This window comes from Chiroxiphia lanceolata, chromosome 1 (assembly GCF_009829145.1).
Source record: "Chiroxiphia lanceolata isolate bChiLan1 chromosome 1, bChiLan1.pri, whole genome shotgun sequence".
NCBI lineage: Eukaryota > Metazoa > Chordata > Aves > Passeriformes > Pipridae > Chiroxiphia > Chiroxiphia lanceolata.
The window spans coordinates 88,262,880-88,277,474 of NC_045637.1; the positions used below are offsets into that span (position 1 = coordinate 88,262,880).

Below are 14,595 nucleotides of genomic sequence, written 5' to 3' on the forward strand. Positions count from 1 at the left end.
CACATGACTTTTCAAAACAGTCAAACAACTTCAGCATCCTATTAACTGTGTCCTCATGTGCATGTATGCAGTGCCATTGGTCTTACAGGTGTAAATTAGGGCAGGATTTAGTCCATGATATCCATATACCAAAAGAACAATTGCAAATTCTTAAAGGAGAGGGGGGAAAAAGGAGTCAATAGCCTTAAAAAAATTAGTGAGATTAGAGACAAAAGAAAAATAGTTATGTTGACAAAAACAAAGCTATATGTTAACTTGACCCTAAATAAAATCTTAGATACTGGCTAGTAAGTTCTCTGTTGAAATCACTGAACCCAACACTAAAATAAAAGCCACTTTGGAGGGGGCAGCAGCTTTAAACCTACAGAAAGCAGCTTTACATACCAACCGCAGGCAGCGAGCAAAGATCACTGTGTTTAAGCAGAAACTGCAGGAAGTGTGTGGGTGGCAATAGCCATCCTCCACGCTAGAGTTTAGTGGGTGACCATTCCTGTGGCTGGTCCAGGAGAATATCCATGCTGTGGTGAGATACACTGCCAAGATGCACCCAGCTTTCAAGGCTCAGCAGCTGACTTTTTTTGCCAGGAACCAAAACAGAATTAGAAGAGCCAGAAATGAAAGGTGAGATCTTGGACCAAGTACAATAAACTTTGGATCCTGTACAAAAGTCACAGAGATCAGATGTCACCCAGTGATTAGGAGAAGATGGGGTAATACCAAAGAGAAGGAAGGCCAGCTATGTTAAGAGGAAGAAAACTCCTTCAATTATAGCCCAGATCTACAAGTCAGAAGATCTAGTTTATACTCTTGACAAAGCTGAAAACTTCCTGTGACATCTTAAGCAAACTCGTTTGCTCCTTGATACAACAGGATAATAATTTACACAGTACAGAGCTTTCCATTAACTGAGGTGCATAGACTGCTTGCAGCTCCCAAGGTGTAAAGTGCTCTTACCCTAAAATACGGCAACAAAACCCTCCTATCATCCATCTGCTGAACACAGTGGGAATGCTCCCAGTGGGGTACTACACACAGCCAGTTCCCACTGATGTAAAACATTTTAGTACTTGCTACTCAGTGCCATTTACAATAAGGTTCCAGCATACTGCTTCCTATCCCTTATAACCACCTCTACCACACCACATTCTTCATGAATGGAAACTATTCATACCATTATACTAGGAATAGCCAAGTAAACAGGAAAAAAACCAGAAGATTTGCTAGCAGGTGCTATGGGAGGGGAGAAGGCTATGGTGATCAGCAGCTTTGGCAGCTATGTAAATGGTACTAAGTGTGGCAATTTTGTTAACTACTTCACTGTCAAGAAAGTCAGAACCATGGGGATTCATATTTAGAGAAGGCTTTCTAACATACTGTTGGCTCTTACCTTAACCCAGCATTCTATGTGCTATTAATCACGGGCCATGACAGACATTATATCAGCATCAGCAGCAAGTAGAGTAGCAGAATATTCTGTGTGGAAAAAAAAAAAAAACACAACCAAAAACCCACCATGAATAATGTCAGTTGTTCTACAGTTTCCAATTTCCAGTTAGGGTTATTTGGCTCTGAGCTGATGAAAGCACTTTCAGAATATCGGCTGGAAGGAGGACAGCATCCAGATGTATTTGACAGGAGTAAAAACCTATGTAAGCCCTACGTTTCTTGTCTAAAAGTCACCACCCCAAAATAGCTTGTGATCTAGTTATTTTTATTTAGAGAAGAGACTGTGCCTTGAGTTTGGATCAGAGTCCAAATTCCACTAGAGTTTCAGACTGTTATTAAGGTAGGATGCTCCTTTTTGGCCCAGTTCAGAAACAGGATGACCAGTAAGTTAGGGATCTTGTTTAGAGTCAGGCTCAGACATTAGAGGTGGTCCATTTTTACAGGTTTGTCTCATACTGTAAGAGAGCAGTGTTACACGAAAGGGAGAGTTTGTTTCTTGATGAAGGGAGAGTTTAAAAACTGTCCCCAGTTCCACATTTCAGAAAGGCTGCAGGTTGCTAGGAAGATTCTGCATCTCACCAGTCCTCAGAGGGTTACCATTTGATAAATAACAGTATGTTTCACTACCTGAAAATCATAGTGGTGGGTACTAACAGCCCTTCGTGTTAAAGCACAGGCTGCAGACACACACATTTTCCATGAGGCCACACACAGTATTATAGCTTGTTTTGTTTTACCTGTGCATACATCAAGGATTTTTTGACAGTTCTGTATTTTGGGACGTCAAAACCCTGTAGGAGCTACAGGGTCTCTTAAAAACCACCTGCACCTTTTCTTTGTCCTTCCTCCCATTTCCAAATGATCCTTTGAGCACAGGAGTCTTCTTCATTGTCCCAACTGAATATTCTTAAAGATTTTATTATAACTTGCCAGTTCAGCTTTAACCACAGTGGTAGTAACATAATAATTAACACCAATTTCTTGTAAAGACTGTTAGGAAATTTGGACAATAGTGATCTCTAAGTTAGCTGAGCTTCTACCACACTGTGTACCCATCCTAGAGCTCTTGTTTACAAAGGAGGCTGACACAGTTCCAAATATTCCATTTTAGTTGCTCATGTAACAAACAGTTCTTCACACATATTTTATTCACATGCTTGGCACATGAAACAGGTGTAATATAGTCTACTCCAGTAGATGCATCCGGTCCCAGACCCGTCTTCAGACCTGTAGGAGGCAATGCAGGAACTGTTTGGGCCTGTGGGCACATTCTGTGGGAAAGGATTCAGCCGCCTTCTCTCCTCTCTCACCTCTCCTCTCACTCAGGGCAAGCCAGTGCTAGTAAACAGTTCTCTCTTAAAGGTAAGGAATGTCAGTGGGTTAACAAACACCACCTTTTTCAGGACTTTATCTGAGAGGCTTCACCTGACAGATTAGGAAGACCTTGGACCACCTTTTCTAATAGCAGAGCAAGGGGTACAAGTGCCATCAACAGAGGATTGGTAGCAAGCATCTGGAATGGCTGTAAAATTTCCAACCAGCTCAGCTGTTTGAAAATAAATGTCTGTCCACAGCCTTATGGAACTGAGCTGGTACCTCTTCAGACATCCCTTACATAAATCTCTTGTACACTCAAGAGATTTATGATAAACACTTGCTCTTTCCTTAACCTTCAAAACCTTTTCCACCTGCTGAATAACACCAGATTCTTTCCTCTCACCCAGCCTGTTCACTATCTATAAAAAGCTTCTAGAGAAGATTCAGTGGCACCATGGACTGGCTTGTCAGCAGTACACATATGACACCCATCTCTCCATCATCTTCACCTCCCATGCAAACGACACTATTACCCAGCTCTTCAAGGGCTTGGCTAAGATCAGCAAATGAATGAAGTTGGGAGAAGCTAAATTGTTGTAAGAGCCTGGGCTGATGAAGATATAGGGAAGTATTTTACACTTTGATAATGTCCATTGCTGGCATTAAAGACTAATTAAAGATTTAATGTTCATCTGAACTCTATCATCCCAAAAACCCCAATAATGGTTGCTGTAAAAGCCTCAATCGTTCAGCACTATTTCCAGTCAGATAACCTGAAAGATTGGACTTGGCCCTAATGCTTGATTTCTACAACCTAGTGGGTTTAGGAATGACAACCCATACAAGAATGCATCAGGCCATTTATTCAGCAGCACAAGACCACCAAACAAGCTTAAGCTCTGTTCTTTGCTCTGCTATCTACTCAGTCCCAGCTTAAATTCAAGGCTTTGCCCTTATTTTTAAAGCCTTTATGACCTTAGCAAAAATTGATTTAAGGGCATCCACATTTCTGAGATATGACACTGTTGAAACCTGACAGTTATGTTGCTCTGTAACAAAATAAATAGCTACTTTGCAGGGTGTGTGCACCAGGGATGGAGATTCCCTACTGCCTAGTACAGAACTATGGCCTCCTGATCACCCGCAGGAGACAACCACACATTTTGAAAGTGCAGAAAAGAGAAGCTCCAGCTTTTCAACCCCGCCTTCCCATCTTTATTCCAAAACCATCAGCTTGAACAAGTAGTCCATGACTGACAGACAGGATGAAGTCTGATTTCCAAGGGCACACTCCAGTGGGAGCTCTCTGGTGCCTGATAAAAGGTGAGCTGAGCTGGTAGCATGTTGACGCTTCTAGCACAAACAGGCTCTCTCAAGTACCCATCTGCCTCTCTCTTTCAACCTCACAGGAACTTCACTTTCAGATCTGTATTCTTTTGCCAACAGGCTCAAACATTTGGGGAGGTGGGGAGGGAGGGTACATGGAATCACATACACAGGCAGACATACACACACAGCATGAATTCAGAGGCATTGTTTTACTAGGAAAGAGTTATTGGCAAAAGTGCCCTATGTAAAAAATAGGAGAGGAAATGAGAGAGAGGAATGTCAAAGATGCCTTGTGTTCATTTTCATGAGTTCATAAAGTAATTGGAGGCAGACAGATAAAGGTATACAGGAACATCTGAGGAGTCATTGCTTTCCAACACACCAGTAACAGCCAGGGACTCAGAACCTGGAGAGAATCAGACAAACATTTTTAAATGACAAATGAGTCACTAATGATAATCAGATCTAAAATAAATTTATTTCCTCCTAAAACAAACCCAAAAGCTGCTTTTCAATTATGTGAGATCAAAACAAGACAAAAAGTCCAGAACATACGATTGAAACACACCTGAATCTATGTCCCTAACTCACTGCTACATAGGGAGGGGACCTTAAGATTGCATTTCCATGTCACTTTTTCATTTCCTGATCACTGCTAGGTTGCAATACATCTAACTACATTTAAATTGCCTGCCAAGCAAAGTAAAACAGAGGTACCTCAACAGGGGAACCAACCGGACATGTATCTATAAAATATTCGGTATAAATGCTCTGACAATGCAGAATTCTCATGAGGTATCTAACATTCCATCAATGCCCCTGGATTTGCTGGTTTTGCCTGGAAGGAAAAACATGCATGTATGAGCAGAGATGTCTGTTCAGAGACACTAAAACAGGTTTATAATACACCATGCTGTTTTCTTCAGCACAAAAATAAGCCCTAAAGAATGCATGTCAGGTAATTTTTTCTGAGAAAAACTGGCAATAACTCTGAGCATTTCAAATGCCAGTCAGACAGCTTTTCAAATGGTTAAAAGGTGCATGAAGGTTAAAAAGCTCACAAGTCTTGCCAAGGTTGATAAGACTTTGCAGAATTTGTTAAACTAAAGTTTCCATTAAATTTTCACCAGAACGACCATGCAACTTGACATCTGCCTAAATTTGTGCAGACCTTTGTGATAATCTGACAACAAGTAAATAATCAAGCAGATCATCAGAAGAGAAACTTAGAATCACTGAAGAGGCCCACTCAAAGACTATGCCTTGATGAGGTTGTATCTTGTCAGGTTTTTCCAGCTCTTGATTCCAGCAGCAACACCTGGCTTGGCACACTGTGTCAGAGAGCTAGTATTTTTGAATTACAGCTGAGAAGAGAAGCAAAAATTTGAAACAAAAATTATGCTGGTTTAAATTTTTCATAAGGCAGCTAGCATCATCATAAAAGTGCCCAAATTTTACTGCAAACCAACCTCCTCCTCATTCTCTCCCAAAACTCTTATCTTCTTGTCTTTAACTGACAATTCAGAAAAGAGTGCTGCTTCTTTCTGCCTTGTATCCTCTGCCATGCTTTGCACATGTGCTTATCCAGTAACAGCCATCACTAGTGAAATGGGATTACGTTCCACTGGTTAAGCGCATGAGCACAGCCCTGGGTGGGGCTGTTGGAGGATCAGCTCTTAATAAGGTGTCGAATTTATAATCTAGCAGCGTGAAGAGCAACTGGTTCTCAAGAATGAATAGCTCCTCTGTGTTACCATCTCCTGAGGCTGGCTGCCGAGCCAGACCGCCTCATCCTTTCTTCTCTCTCTCTCTCTCTCTCTCTCTTTCAGATGCTGTTACTATTCTCACTAACTTTTTGGTGTTTCCCAGACTGGAGATAAAACGAGGAAGGAAGACAAGAAGTATCCACCCGTGTCTGGTCACACGCTGTTTGAACAAACCCTCTGCCAGCTAAACAGGATATAAACCCTCCGTATTTACTTATTACAAGAAGGTTGCGTCTCAGCCTAGGATCCTGCTCTCGGGGACAACCTTTGTGCCAAGAGACGCCTTTAAAAGGGATGTTCTGCGCAACAGCCCCCGATCCGCGGGACTCCAGGCACCGCACGCAGCGTGCAGCCGAAGGGAGCAGAGAGGAGTGATGCCCGGGCTGATGCTCTCCCTGCTCCTGCCCCAAACCTCCCCGGTGAAGCGGTGCCCGGCGGGGCGGGGCGAGCGCAGGCGGCGGGCGCGGCCCCGCCCCCGCGGCGGCGCGCACGGCGCAGCGCCCTCTGGCGGCGCGCCGGGGCCGCGCGGGGCAGCACCTGCCGCGCCGGCCCGCAGGGACCCCGAGGCTGCGCCCGTGGTTGCCCTAAGCCGGGTCTTAACGTAGCGTCGTTCTCTTACCGTGCAGGTCGGGAGAGGCCCGACCTTCTGCTGCAAAAAGACCCCGCAGGGAGGCGGTTGGCACACCGGTTCTGCAAAGGCTGGCGGTGGCACAGTCAAGCATCTCTCTCTCTCTCTTTCTCCAAAGCGGTTCTCTGACCAAGGATCCACCCTGCCACACGAGGCTTGTCATTGAGCCTCCCATACCTCCAGGAGACACAGTTAATGTGTTTCCTTTCCATGGCGATGATCTAATCCAACCTCTCACAAAGCACACATCTGCAGCATGCTGTGCTCACAGGAAGGACTTCTCAGGAATAACTGCTCCTTGGTACCTACCGACCTCCTTTTATTCTGTCTCTGAGCTGGCACTGCATGGTGTAGAATGACTCTTTCCTGCCTGCAGCACTTAAACAAAAAAACCCTTCAAATACTTTCTGAAAGTACCACCTGAAAACTTTCCATCATTCCGTGCTTCCCCCCTTGCCAAAGTGAAGTGAAAGGTGATACAACCAGGCAGTCAATCAATCTGTGTCAGGGGCATCTGGCTCCCGTAGGCTTTTTTATAGTAGGAGTCTGTTTCTAGGACCATTGGCTCTTCTGCAGCGGGATGCTGTTTTCCAGATCTGATATAAGCTGAACTCCAAAAGACCACAGAGAAAGAAGAAGCAGGGAGTGTGCACTCAACTTCCTGGAAAAGACACCCAAGCTGTTCTTATAGCCTTCTGCAACCTCACTCCATCCTGCCCAGCTTTCCAGCAATTGCCAGCACTATGGGCTCAGAGGGCATGGGAAGCAGCCTGCAGCTAGCCCGGGGAGCCTGCCTGGTTTGAGCAGTGTTTTCAATTAATAGCCTGCTCAGCAGCCACACTATGGTCTGAGAGAAATGCTAAGTGTTACTAGCAGTTTCTTCGTCCAAAATGTTTGGGAGAGCCACTGTTCTGTCCTCAGCCTCACAGGGTCTTTGCATCTGGGAGGGATGCCTGGGATGGAGAACACAAAAGGACAAGCTGGACTGGAGTACCCATTATGCCATTGAAAAAAATGAAAATAAGATGTCAACAACTTCTATGAGCCTAATTGTTTCTTCTCAAACAGATTGTTAGCTTATGTGAATCAGGGTAGCTCTACTGAGTAAACCAAAGACTGGAAGGGGGAGGGGAGATAGTCTTGGTATCAGAAAGGCACAATATGGGTCTTAATCCACATTGATTGCTGGCTACTGAGTAACATTAACTTATTGCCACAACCCTTCCCACCACCAACAGATAGTGGGACTAAGAGAGATGAAGAGACACAGAATGGCAAAGAGTGAGACTGCACAGTTTCTGCAAACACCACCATGCAAGCCCACCTGAAGGACTGGACCTTCACTCCCTCTCTCTGCAACTCCTTCTCTTGCCTTGCTGCTCAACTCTACCATTAAACCAAAACACAGAAAACTCAGATGATTAAAAACCAGAAATGGTTATTTTCTGAGCCAGATTGCTTCCCTGATCTGTTCCACCCTACAGTCACATGTACTCTGGACCAGGTGTAAAGAAATACAATACAAGTGGTTCTTTCAGCATCAGTGCCAGCTTGAAGGGTTCATCAAACTGCAGCCTGGTGAAACACTGGGAAATCCCACAGAAAGCAAAAGAGGGGAAGCTGTACTTTAATTTGTGCAAAACACAGACAAAGATCAGGCAGTGAGTGAGTGATGCAAATGCACCTAGTCAGATTTCTCCACTGGACCTTCAAGAGAAAAAGAGGTAAAACGTCAAGCACAAAGGGCATCCTGACTTCTCCAAACACAAAATCAGGACAAGCTAAATCCTGTCCAATTGCACAACATTAAAGAGTGATTCTGTGCTCTTACCTTCTGCTAAGGGAACAGCAATGTTCTGACCTGCAGTGATTTATGTGTAGCAAATTAATGCCATAAACAAGTGAGAGGAACCAAAATCTCATGCCCTAATCCTTCAAAGCAAAACCAAATTCTTTATGGGCAGCACGATTGCTGATGAAGGAGGTAATGTTTATCCTTATTTGAATCCAATAAAAACATCCAAACAAGAGAAACAATGCTCAAAGAGCTCTTCTCCGTTACATGTGCAAATAATGTTTTAAAAAAAAAATAATAATTACTTCACATGCTTTACAAATACTAATTAATTTAGCCTGATGTCTCCCCAGCTGGACAGGTGTTACTACCTCCAGTGAACATATGAGCAAGCTGAGTAAGACAGATTTGGCCCTGTTTTTTTAAGTAGCATCTAATTTTCAGTGCAATTCTGTGTACAGGCAGCTTCTGTTAATTTTGGCTAGAGCTGTAAGTGATTAATACATGTGCAAGACAGATTCTGGGTATCTCAAGCTACAGGGCTAAAATTAAAGACCATGCTTGAAAATGTGATCTTAAAGGACTTGCCCTTGGCTGGGCAAGACAAGGAATCTGTTGCAGGATCAGGAAAATAAGCCAAGTTTTCAGATTCCTTGGGGCTTGTCTCCACAAGAAACGCAGGGAAGCAACGCAAAATTGCAGCATGCCAGAAACATTCTCCTCAGGTGGACCCTTCAGTGTTCACTGCTTTCGAAGAGCAAATTTTAACACCACCATAAATTCATCCTTTTCCCCTCAAACACAGAGAGACTCACTTCTCACTTAGTGCTGAATACTGTAGCTTGTTGCCACTTTCTAAACTGAAAGGTGATGGTGACAAGAGAAGGATGTGGTGACTCCAGGGTAGCAATAAGAAAGCCAAGGGTAAAGTTTCACTTTGATTTCAGCAGAAATCTTCCCCATAAAGATGTTTTGGTTTGCAATCAGCGATGAAGTACTTACCTGCATTTCAAAGAGGAGTGAGCTTCCTTCCACTTAGCATACTCAAGATCATGTCTACTGATTTTAAGAAGAGACATGGATGATCTGAATAGTTGCCCCCATTAGTTGGAGCACGGTGTCAGCCCAAGGGAGGAGCTGTGTGGTTTCATGCTAGAAATAAGCAGCATTTCTCTCTGCAATAAACCCTCTAGAGATACTCTAACAATGTCTACAAAGGAGACTGGGCTACAGATGCACATCCTCCCAAGCTGAGATGCTGGTGGAAAAGTCTATTGTCTCAGCCTGTGGCTTCAGGTCTGTTTTGCTCAACTGTGTTTGAATCCTTCTCACATAACTTCAGTCTGAATGAGGTAGGTTAGAGGTGACTTCAGCATTATAAGCTACCACCCAATGAAAGACAGGAAGGGGTCAACCCACAGCTTATTCCCTGGATCTGAAGCAGCAGGAACCTCCGATACCAGGGAAGAGCTGGAGACAGAAACTTCTTCCACAGCCTACATGAACATCTATGGCCTAAGTGAAGGGTGATGGTGTCCACAAGTTCATACTTTGGCTTGTCACATGCCACCTTTCCATGGAAATGAGGGTGGTGCTAATGCATTAAGTCGTGGGTAACATTTAAAATGGTGTGGGCATAGCATTGCCATTATTTAAATCCTCAAATTGGTATGATGTAGTTTAACTGGCAGAAATTAGTTTAGGCTAGGTCTGCCAAAACTGGTGGGTTCAAAGGAAGTGCTGCAGAGGGTAGCCTGCTGTGAGGATGGCAGCCAGCCACAGAGCAACCAGCCAGTAGGTGCATGCACCACAGCAGCACACCCAAGGTCACTTTATGGTCTTGGTGGACTTGAGAAGAGTAGGAACACCACGATAGATGTAACACTGGTTTTGCCACTTCGGGTTACAGATGTACAAATGTTTGGACTGAAGCAGAGCCCTTTGGTGTAGCTCCCCCTCATCCCTCACACACACACACACACAGACTTACACCTGCTGTCCCATGACACCAAGCCAAGTGTTTGTGTAGATAAGATCTAAAGATTTTTTTTTAAGGATCTTTGGGCTAAAAAACCCCCACCATGCACTCTCCCTGAAAAGCATGTATTTTCTTTTGAGTGGATCATTTCACAGAACTAGTTTAAAGGGCAGCTAGACAAACAGCTGTATCAGCACAGCCGATGAAGCAGTAACATGGGGCAGCAGAGAAGGAGCCGACCAGAGCAGCCACCTCGCTCAGTTGAAAACCAGAGCAGGATGTCTGACTGTGGCCCAGCTCTCCCAATACTTTCCAAAGTGTGTGTTTTGGTTAGAATTGCGTTTGTGGTGTTCTTGATTTTTTTTCCTTATGTTTCCTAAGGAAATTAAGTTTATGCGATTGCTCTGTCCCTCAGTTTTCCTGTAATCTGTTTCAATTCTGCTGTGCGCTCTCAGTCAAATCTGAAAGAACTCGAAACTATCATGACCCTCTAAATCAGTCACTGTCTGGGTAGAAGCCCAAACTTGTGTCCTCTGCAAGCAGAAAAGCAGGTAGAACTCAGCTGCTAGCCAGTGCTGCTGGTTAGCTGACACACAGCTCTGGCCTACGCCTTCAGAGGGGCAGAGAGGGAGCTGAAGTGGTGAACTTCATGTTCATCATGCAAGGCCAGGCTTTGTCACTGTGATTGCTCATGCGCAGACTGCCTAAATCCAGACTTCGAAACTTATGGCATGCAGACTTCAGTGTGCACTTGTGCTTTAAAATATAGCATTCTGTCAGAAGTTCCTACTATAAGTCATTAAAATGTAGTTAGTACTTTTAAATCCATTCAGTGATTTCTGTATCAGGCTATTCTTAGATTAATTGTCTTAACTACACAAGTAGTACAGATATTCTTAGTGAAAGAGGTGATACTTCTGTGCAGGGGCTCAGTTGTACCACTTGTGCAATATGATGCCTGATACTGTATTTATATTGCTAAAATGCATTTTCTGAGGGGAAGCTCAACACAGAGATGACTTGCATCTAACATGAGAGGAAAAAAATAACTTGTCATCCAGATAGGTTATTTGCTGATCTATAAATCCTAGAGAACAACAATGCATACTGTATTCCTGCCTGTTCCCACACACTCCTTCTTGTCATCACAAGAGGTCTTTAGTACCCTGAAATATAGCTTGACAATAAAAATTAATTGAAAGTGAGCTAGAATCATTAACTTTCAGAGCTTCATAGTTTGCCCATCCTTAAATAATGCTGGTTATAAAATCCTGTTTGCGCTACAATTTCTTGGCTCTCTGCCATGTAGCATGTACAGAAATCAGCAATATGTGCAGCAGGGACTTAGCTGGCTGTAATACGAATGCGCATAATAGACTTTCTTCTTTAGCTCAGCAGCAAAACATTGACTCAGATCTTGAGACCAGTTATAGTCCCAGCGGTGTTTACTCTGTGTAATTAGCAGTATCAAGTGTGTTGTCTTTTGGGTAGCCTGATTGTTTCCATATGCACATGTACCTTCTGTGAACGCAGACAGGGCAAGAGGCAGACAGCATTCAGAGTGCATGCATTACGGGAAGCACATATGTTTTAAATACATTATCTCTACAATTAAGAAGAGTTTAGAAACTGGTCATATAAATCTTAGAAAATGCGGCCAGCAGAGAAAGAAAAAGACTTTCTTTCCAAGCAAGAATTATGCCTGGGTAACTACTTGTACCTAGGTCCCCAAGATGGTGCAGACATCTCCCTGCTTGCTGGTGGGAGAGCAACACGAATCAGTAGCTCACGCACTGCTCCAGGAGGAAGAAGGCTGTTGACGCTGTGCTGGGGCCTGGAGGAAGATCGGGCTGGCATTCGAGGTGGGGCGTGCCTGGGAATGCTGCACAACATTCATCTTAGGGGCAGGTACTTGCTGAAATTCCAATTACTGAGAGAGATGGCTGAAGCAGAGTGAGGCCTTGCCTTTGCCTCGCGAAGAGGTGCAGTTTTTTTACCTTAGGCTAATGTTTCTGACCTGTCCCAAGGTAAAAAAGCACTGAAACCGAGCAACTTCAGCCTCACTGCAAGGCAAATCAGGCAAGGTCAACTCCAAAGGTGGAGGGCCACTGCTGGACTCGCCTACTTTACCACATCACCAGCAGTTACATCAGGGTTGAAAAATAAAAAACATTAAAAAAATCCTTGAGAGCAGAAAATAAAGGCCCTAATGTCTGTTTTGAAATAAAGAGTACAAAAAAGGGTTTGTTCAGGGTTATTTATCTCTTGTTCTCCCGCTCCTTTCCACGCCCCCAACATTGCCACAATCTGGCAGGCTCTCTCACCCCCAACCCTCAAGCCTTTGCTCTGTGGCTGGCAGCATGGCTGGAGGCTGCAGGGAAGTGGGGAGAGACAAGGAGAGCCATTTCCACTGCGGCTTGGCTCTTCCTGCTCCCCGCTGTCCTCAGGATCCTCCACACACCTCTCATAACAGCAGGGCCCCTCTTCACCTCACCCTTCATGACATTGCACCTTCAGGCACACCTTGCTGATTGGGAAAGGCTCTCCCTGGATATTACCTCGCACGCCTATTTTTATGGCCGCAGTAGATGCCTGAATACATGTCATCATAACTAACTGTCTTGGGCTGCTCTCTGGCTCTTGCCCTCGGTGCACTCCCTTGTGCCATCCCAGCATCCCAGGGCAGCCTCCTCATCATGCTTTTCTGCACCTCCCAAAACCTCCTACCTATGCGCCGGTTTGATCACTTTGCTAACAATATTTCAGTATCTGTTTTGTAGCAAACCACTCTTTATCCATAACTTAAACTCACCAAAGGAGAGTGCCTGACCAGGCACAACTTCTTTGTTGTCCTCTTTGCTACTGCAGATATGGCAAAGATTTAACCTTAAAACTTGCCTTGCAGTAGAGAAAACACACCCTTGCAAAGCACCTTTAAATTTGAGCAAGCGCAGCTAGGGTCACTGGCTGTACGAACTTGCATCACGTAATTTCACCTTCCTTTCTCTTCTTCCTCTAGGAACTATCACAAAAAGCTCCCCAAACAAGCTCTTTAATTCATAGATCTTCAGTTTAAAGTACTGCAAAGCAATATTTTATGCAAAAAATCCATACAATACATTCTTCTCTACATGTCTTCTTGAAAATATCTTGCAGTTTGTGATTTGGATAGAATTCTGCAAGCCTAATAAGAAATAAAAAGCTTTTACAGAAAAAGGCATATGTTGTTCATGGGCATTCATTCATTAAACAGCCTAGCAGCTTGTTTCAATTGTGTCTTTGGACATTAGGATTGAGGATGCCACTATTTTAATAATAATCTATCAAACAGTATTGCAAATAGTCACTCCTCTTCAGTTTCTTGAAAAGCTCTGAAGAGGTGAAAAATGCATTTGCAGCACAGCTTCTGTTTTATCTCCACCACAAGATTTGGTTATCTCAGTGAAAAATACGGCACTCAAAATTAGTTTAGTAGTTTTTACACTTTGTAGTTTTGACATTGTTGTCATTCTGCATTTATTATTTTCTCGGTGGTTTCTGACTTTTTTTTTCTAATTTTTCTTTTCTCATTTCCACTTAAACGTCTGCCGTGGACAAACGCACTTCACAGCATGTGGTTGCTGTCATGGTCACAACAGATGCAGGGAAGCCCAGTGTAATCACTCAACCTAAAAAACATTATCGGCAGTGAAATAATCTGTGTGCAGTCTCATGTCCTCACAAACCCTGCTGCAGGTATGTGACTCTTCCCTAGTGCATGGCAACCTGAGGAAAGTTTAAAGATGCTTGAGGTACTGCTACCAGTTCAGTACGGAAGCATACAGGACAGCGCACGCTGTATTAAAGCTTACATAAATACTAAATATGTTTTATGGCCCTTTTATGTGTAAAACGTTAGGTTAGTTGAGAAGTACAAATGATTAGTTCAAATTTAATAATTAAAAATACAAATGTACTGCATACTTAGTACCTAGACCTTTGCTACATGCACATTTACATACAGAGAGAATCTAGAAAACCCCCGTTTCCGCTGTGATGGCAATAATATACTGCTTATGTGTCATGTTATTTTGAGTCATTATTAATCTATTACTCAACTAGTTTAGTAAATGTGGTACAATATCTAGGGTGACATTGAAGATTCAGGCCCCAGACTCCGCAGATGTAAACATATGCGTAACATGCGCTAAAATGCTTACGGGAATGGAGCAGAAATATGTATCAAGCCCAAACTTGAAAACAGGTGGTTTTATGTTATACAAGGACAAAGAACAGCAAACAGTTTTTTAAGCAGCCAGTTTTTGAGTTCGGAAATTAAACAGCTCTTTTTATTCTC

General features: G+C 43.5%; 1 long non-coding RNA gene across 1 annotated transcript; it reads right to left on the reverse strand.

Moving 5' to 3' along the window:
* Positions 1 to 3,910: 3,910 nt before the first annotated feature.
* Positions 3,911 to 6,818, reverse strand: LOC116785729. The gene is made up of 3 exons (XR_004356682.1): positions 6,664 to 6,818; positions 4,810 to 4,930; positions 3,911 to 4,498 (listed from the first exon to the last, which is right to left on the reverse strand). It is a non-coding gene; the product is annotated as an uncharacterized LOC116785729 (long non-coding RNA).
* Between the last annotated feature and the right edge of the window lie 7,777 nt (positions 6,819 to 14,595).